Source organism: Lingula anatina, chromosome 4 (genome assembly GCF_051362555.1).
Source record: "Lingula anatina isolate TDL-2025a chromosome 4, LinAna3.0, whole genome shotgun sequence".
NCBI classification, from domain to species: domain Eukaryota; kingdom Metazoa; phylum Brachiopoda; class Lingulata; order Lingulida; family Lingulidae; genus Lingula; species Lingula anatina.
The window spans coordinates 16,322,428-16,329,649 of NC_141770.1; positions in this window are offsets into that span (position 1 = coordinate 16,322,428).

Here is a 7,222-nt window from a genome sequence, read left to right on the forward strand (position 1 = left end):
AAATTTAAAACGAAGCGCTATTATCCTGCGTAAAAAAAATGATATTGTGTTTTTTAGTGAATGTTGGGCGACAGATGATAATAATGTTTGTTTACAAGCATTAGGGTTTTGGGAGCCTATAGTTATTAAAAGAAAAAAATGAAAGGTGGTGGACTAGTATTGTACATTAAAATAGCCTCAAGCACGCATTAGAAGTAGTTAGGGTCATCGCGGATACAATGATATGGGTAAAAGTTAAAAAAAAACATTACACAGGGTATAAGGACGACCTATTTATCTGCTTTTGTTATATACCACAAGAAAATATACGTTATTACGAGAAATATGAGATTTTTGACCAATTGCAACTTGATATAAATATGTTTAAAGAAAAGGGTAAGATCATGATCATGGGAGGTTTGAATTCAAGGACTGGTCTTAAGAACCAAACTGCTGAAAATTGCCCATTTCACCAAGAGATCGCGCACATAATAGTCCTGTAATGGCGTTCATAACTGTTAAGAACACGCCCAGGTCAGACAGAAAGTCAGAAGATAACGTTGTAAATAATTTTGGCAGAAAGCTATTGAAACTTTGCAACCAGACTGGTCTGGCCATACTTAACGGAAGACACTCAGGGGACGCGGTCGGAAAAATTACGTTCTGTAACAGAAAGGGGACGAGTGTCATTGATCATCGTCTCACAGACAACTTTACGTGGAGTGATGTTTACCATTTAACGGTTGAGGACTTCCAGGAATACTCAGATCAGGCCCCATTGAGTGCCGTCCTTACAGTACAGTCGGATAACATAGCAACTAGTGCAGGTGACACCCATTCAAAGTTGGAACAGGCGGACTGACCCGATATAGATGGGACAAGGATAAGCTAGCAATAATGAGAGAAAAATTAACCCTTAGTTTAAACAATATGTATGGAATAGTGAATGGAATAAGAGAAGATTGCGAAGAATCGTTAAGTGAGGTTGTGCAAAATTTAACTGATATATTTCTAGATATAACTCAACCCTGTAAACAGCGAACACGAACTAATAGACATCAAAGCTTTACAAAAGTGGAAAATAAGCCATGGTTTGATAATCAGTGTAAAGATAAACAAAAGGAATATAGAAAAGTATTACATCATTTCAGTATAAACAAAAAACACTGTAAATCGAGAAAAAGTATGTGATATCAGATCAGAATATAAGACCCTCATTAAGAGAAAAAAACACTATATGTTACGCACGAGGGGAACAGGTTATCATACATAAGAAAACACAATCCGACTGAATTCTTTAAAAAATTTTAAACGAACGAAAACAGTAAAACCAAGCAATTAAACTATGGATGCTTTTTTGAAACATTTTGAGACGTTGTTTACCTAACCCAAAAATACGAATCAAGAAGATATAAACAAGCCTGATTATACAGATCTGAGATCAGACTCGGGTTTTCCAGAACTAGATGCTATTTTTACAGAAATCGAAAAAAACGATGCAATTAAAAATCTACAAATTGGAAGGAGTCCTGGCCCAGACGACATGCTAAATGATTTCTTTAAAGCATTCCGCACTGAACTGACACCTGTGTTTACTATCTTATTTAATAAAATATTAGAAAGTGGCTGTTTCCCTGAATGTTGGAAAAGGGCTATTATTGTGCCAATTTATAAGAAAGGGGACGCCAATGATGTTAACAATTATAGAGGAATCTCCCTGTTAAGCCATTTAGCGAAGCTATTTACTTCTGTTGTTAACAACCGCCTTATGAAATGGAGTGCTGAGAACGAGGTGATCTCAGATGCTCAGTTTGGTTTTAAGCCAGGTAGCGGAACGAGAGATGCTATTTTTGCCCTACATGGTTTAATATCAGAAACATTTAGACAGAAAAAACGTCTATATTGCTGTTTCGTGGATTATACCCGCGCTTTTGACACGATAAGTAGAATATGTTTATGGAAAAAATTAATACGCTCCGGAATAACAGGGAAACTCCTCAAAGTTATTATCAATTTATACACTAATTTTAAAGCTCGGGTGAAACATACAAATGAGATGAGTGATTATTTTGCTCCTGGCTTGCTCCAGGGGGAGGCACTATCACCACTGCTATATCCGTTATACGTGAACGATTTTGAGATGTATTTATTGAAAACCAATAGCAGCAGTCTGAAAATGGGAGAGTTAAATATCTTTTTGTTGATGTATGCAGATGACACGGTTTTGTTTTCTGAGTCACTCTCTGATTTGCAAAATATGATAGAAAACCTTGAGTTATACAGTATGGAGTGGGGTTTAACAGTGAATGTTAGTAAAACTAAAATAGTGATTTTTAAAAATTCATGAAAATGAATCGTGGTACTATAAGGGGATGAAAATTGAAACAACTAATAGTTTTCCTTATCTAGGGTTACTTTTAAGTTCCAATGGAAATTTTCTTATGCCGAAAGCTATAGCAGATCAGATAAGAAAAGCAATGTTTGCAATAAGAAATATCAGTGGAAACTCATTCTTTAATGTAGAAACTGAACTTTTTCTCTTTGATACCTATTTGTTACCAATCCAGGCCTACCCAACTACCAGACTCGGCACCGAATGATCCTGAATTCACCGGTAGATCAGACCACACTACCCGTTTTCAAGGTGTGTGTCAGATCGCAATATTGTAAAACGACCTTGGGGGGTCAGTACCAAAGCCGTGTCGGCTGCTGTCTATTACGAATTAGGGCGATTATACCATAGGATGGTTAAAATAGTGAGGTATTGTTAAGAACACAAAATTGTATTTTAAGTGGGGTCTATGATAATCTACTTCTTTCGTGTAATGATTTCGATAACTGGGCAACCAAGGTAAAAAGCATGTTAACACGTCTCGGACTATCAGATGTCTGGAAGGATCAAAATGTACCAGATGAATCTTATTTTCTTAAGGACTTTAATACACGTCTAAGGGACAATTTAATTCAAGAAATTAGTGAAACAATACAAAAATCATCTAAATGTTTACTGTATAGACACTTGACGGATATTTTCGACCTACAAGGCTATCTAGGAAAAAATCTCTCCTTAAAAAGCTAGACAAATCATATGTAAGTTTAGAATTTCGGATCATAAACTCATGATTGAAAAGGGGAGATACCACAGTGTTCCGAAAGAAGACAGTATACTATGTGACCGAAATTATATAGAGGATGAGTTTCATTTTGTTTTTATCTGCCAATATTATAGTGACTTGAGAAGCAAATATGTTAAAAAATATTACTGGCAGAAGCCCTTGGTTTTTGAATTAATACTGTTATTTGGAAGTCACAACCTAACAGAAAATAGAAATCTCGGGAAATTTTTATTAGAGGCCTGCAAGCGCAGGGAAATTACATGTTAAAAGCTACATATATACGAAAGATTTAAATATTATACTTGACGTACTGGTATTGTATTATCTTCATTCTCATTTATTTATTTTATTGTAATTATTATGCTGTAAATTGTTGTATCGTACCTATGACAAGAATGTCACGGTAAATAGACTACTACTACTACGGATATCTTCTACCGGTAATTTTACTGAAGATTTCCAAAGATGCTTATCAACATGGTGCAAATCGAAAATTAAACGCTTTTTACTACTACTGCGAATGGTCACTGTACCGGTAAGTGGTTTAACTACAACAGGTATATCTGAGCATTCACTAATAAGACTTTGACCAATAAATCTTGCATTACCTGCTCAACAAATGCACTATGTAAAACAGCAGATCTATTGTTTTGTAAATGAACTGATGCTGGCGAAGAGAAAAATGGAAGCTTGTATCCATTTTCTAAAACATCAAGAAAAATCATATGTGCCAATACTTTTCCAAAATGCTAAATTACTTCTTAGTCTGCCTTTTACATAAACACACTGGACAATAGAAATGTCACCCCTACTGAACCAATACTTTTGGGGAGATAAATGACTGTGGAATGATATGCTCCTGGTATCATTTTATTAACATCAAATTTCACAAAAAGACCAACAATACAATTCCATGGTACAGCGGTTTTATACTCATTAGTCACATTATAAGCACACCAGGCATTATAACTTTGATTACTCTGATTCAGGGGGTGACACTGCTATTGTCCAGTGTCTGTTTATATCGGCATTGCCTTGCTCGTACTCAAAATAATTATCAGTAATAAATGTTTCATCACATTTTATATCACAACAATACTCATCTTTTACACAATCATTGCCGATTGGTTTTGGAGAATCCTGGTGCATTCCCTGGTGCTCTAGTGAAGGGACAATCTCTCTTACAATGGCCGGAGGACCCACACACAAAACACGACCTGCTCCGTCCTTGTACGTAGAGGCTGGCAGCAGCAGAGGTTACAGCTGACATGAAAGAGACTGGAGCGACTGGTCATGAAGCTGCACGGGGAAACGCCAAATGCTATCCACGAAAAGGAGGCTGGGCGCAGTAAATAGGAACATTACTACTAACGTTAGAAGAAACCACAGATTTGCCGAGCCGTGACCTTCCTTTGAAAAACGCTTCCCCAGTTTACGCTTTTTCAGTGCCTTTCTCTCCGGTCTGTTGATTTTCTTCTCGTCGTCGGAGTCGCTGGCCAAAAGATGAGCTTTATGAAAGCGGACATTGCCACACCCATCTTCACTGAAATCAGCTAGTTTAATTAGCCTATCCCTCTTCTTAAAGATGCATATGAAGTCAATTTTTTGCCACAAAAGCTAACTAAATGCCAGCATATAGTTTCAAGTACATGTAGTATAACTAAGAGAAATACCAAAAGGCGCTGTTTAATTTTACCCGAAAAATGATATTTGAGGTTTTCTGCAAGAGTTCTACAGTGAACGTAGAGACTGGCAGCAGCAGCATTTTTTACCACTTAATGACGTGTGAAAAGGCATTTTTTCGATGGTCTTTGGTTTGACCCGACCTAGGATCAAACCCACGACCTACTGCACCAGAAGCGAGCATTCTACCACTTAAGCCATCCGTTCCAGAGACCGAGACGTGAAGGCAATTTTGATTTTCGTTCCAGGGACTTGGAAGGGACTAAGAGGTCTGATTGAGATTAATGGTCTCTGCACAGGCCCCTGGTTAACTGTGAGTGTTACAGTCTCTCTCTTCGTCGTTCGCTGAGACCGAAACGACCGCTGATCTGTGTCTACGGCGAACAAGAAGCTGTGTTGAATATTACTGTCGCTTCTCACTTAAAGAAGTTTTAATTTGCTCGAGTATTTGTGGCGGCCATGTTGCATTTGGTGGGGATATTGGAATTTTTAGACATGCCCATTCTCTACAACTGTGCCAAATTTCATGATTGTAGGTAAAAAATGCACAATTCACCTTTTTTTCTGCACCATATTGCTGGACTATTAATCTACATGTACCTGAATCATGCAGTATTAGGTATGGACTAAGTATTTAATAGTGGGCCCACTGTAAGTGATGATAAGTTGATAGGCATAAGGAGATCGGTCTAATCCCTCTTGTCTTTGTTCAGGTGGTGCTTTCTAATTCTTGATTTAACCGGCCTGAAACCGCACGACCTTTAATCCCCATAGATTGGGAATTATCTTAGAATGCAATAGTGTCACCAGGAGTTCATCTACATCTGTAGATATGACATAAACTATTATGTACTGCATGCTGTTAAGCGCAAGCTGTTTTTCAACGGCAAAATAAAAAAGATTTTAAAAATCTAAAAATGAATACGAAAAAATAAAATACTTAAGTGTAATTGGATTGCAAGGTGCTATTACTTGGACTTGGGACAAACTAAAGTTGTTCACTGGGTTCTAGCTTGGGCCCATCTTAAGTAATGCATTATTGAAAGAATCATGTTGGAAAAGAGGGGGAAATGTGCATTGGACCCATCTTAAGCAAGACACTATTGAAGCAGGTTGGCAAAAAAACGGTGAAATGTGCATTTAATTTTAAACACATGTGAAAAAAAATAACTGAAATGATATCGTAAGTTGTAATTAAAAAAGACGACAAACTGCAAATGACACGCAAAATATTTTAATTAAAAGTTTAAAAAGTGACAAATTTGAACAATAATGAGTTTAACAATATCCTTATTTATACATGTATACGCTTATTTGTTTCAGAAGTAAATAATATTTGTTTCTCATTTTGTGTTGTTAACATATGTACTTCAAAAAAATAATCAGTATATTTAAATCCAAAAAATGCTTTAGAAAAATGCAATAAAATGTCACCGTGTGATCTCTACTATCATCCAGAGGCCCTTCTAACAGTTCCAAAATTGCACATGAGTCCGTGCAGTATTGCAATTGCTAGATAGGTCTCTGACTTAAAGTAGCTTATCTCAGTTACAATATCGGTGTGTGAAACAATTAGTCTGTTTTCCTGGCACTCGTAATTGTGTTTGGTTAAACATCACAAACTTAACTAAAACTGAGGCTTTTGGAACTGCCCAACGCTCAAGTATGAATAGAAAGAACAGCTAGTTTTTGTTGATCATTCAGACAATTAAAGCCTATCTTCTTTTGTGTCATTTTGTATATTCTACTTGACCTACCATCTACATTAGCTAGGCCACAAACACAGACTTGATATTTAATATGGAATATTTCATCCAAATTATATTTCTTTGATCTTTTCCTACTTTCCGCCTAATAAATGAAAACAAGGATTTGAATCTTGTTTTAATAACGTTTAATAAATTTTCGATGTAATTATGGCATCAGTTCTTTAACTGAATTCGCCGAATAAATCAAACAAAAATACACGACTGATTCTTGGTCAAAGTACAACCAATAAAAGCCATATTTTGATCGCATTTTCGAAATTATCATCTGTAAAAGAGTTCAACGCTCCGAAAAGGACGCTCATATCAGTGTATGGTCACAGCAATGGTCAGTGGTGCGTCTGGGCTCATCTAGCTTCAACAACGGCTCTAAGAGGTAAAGAATTCTTTCTTACAGGTTTCTCGTAGTTTTAACTGAGATAATATTCCAGTATCGATCGGACCTTGTCCAATTTATTCCAGATTTGTTGTAGGGCCAGTAGGGTCCTGAATACCCATAGATAGCCTATAGGCTTCAGATCGGACAATCTCTAGCTGCTCAGGACTTTAGTTCTGCAAGCAATCTGCAAATACAGGTGCTCTTCGTGGACGGATATTTTCACCTTGTAATGGAAGTGTCCTCTTGCAAATGTAAGGCAATTGATTTCCAGAATACTCCTATATTTTATCTGGTTCAAG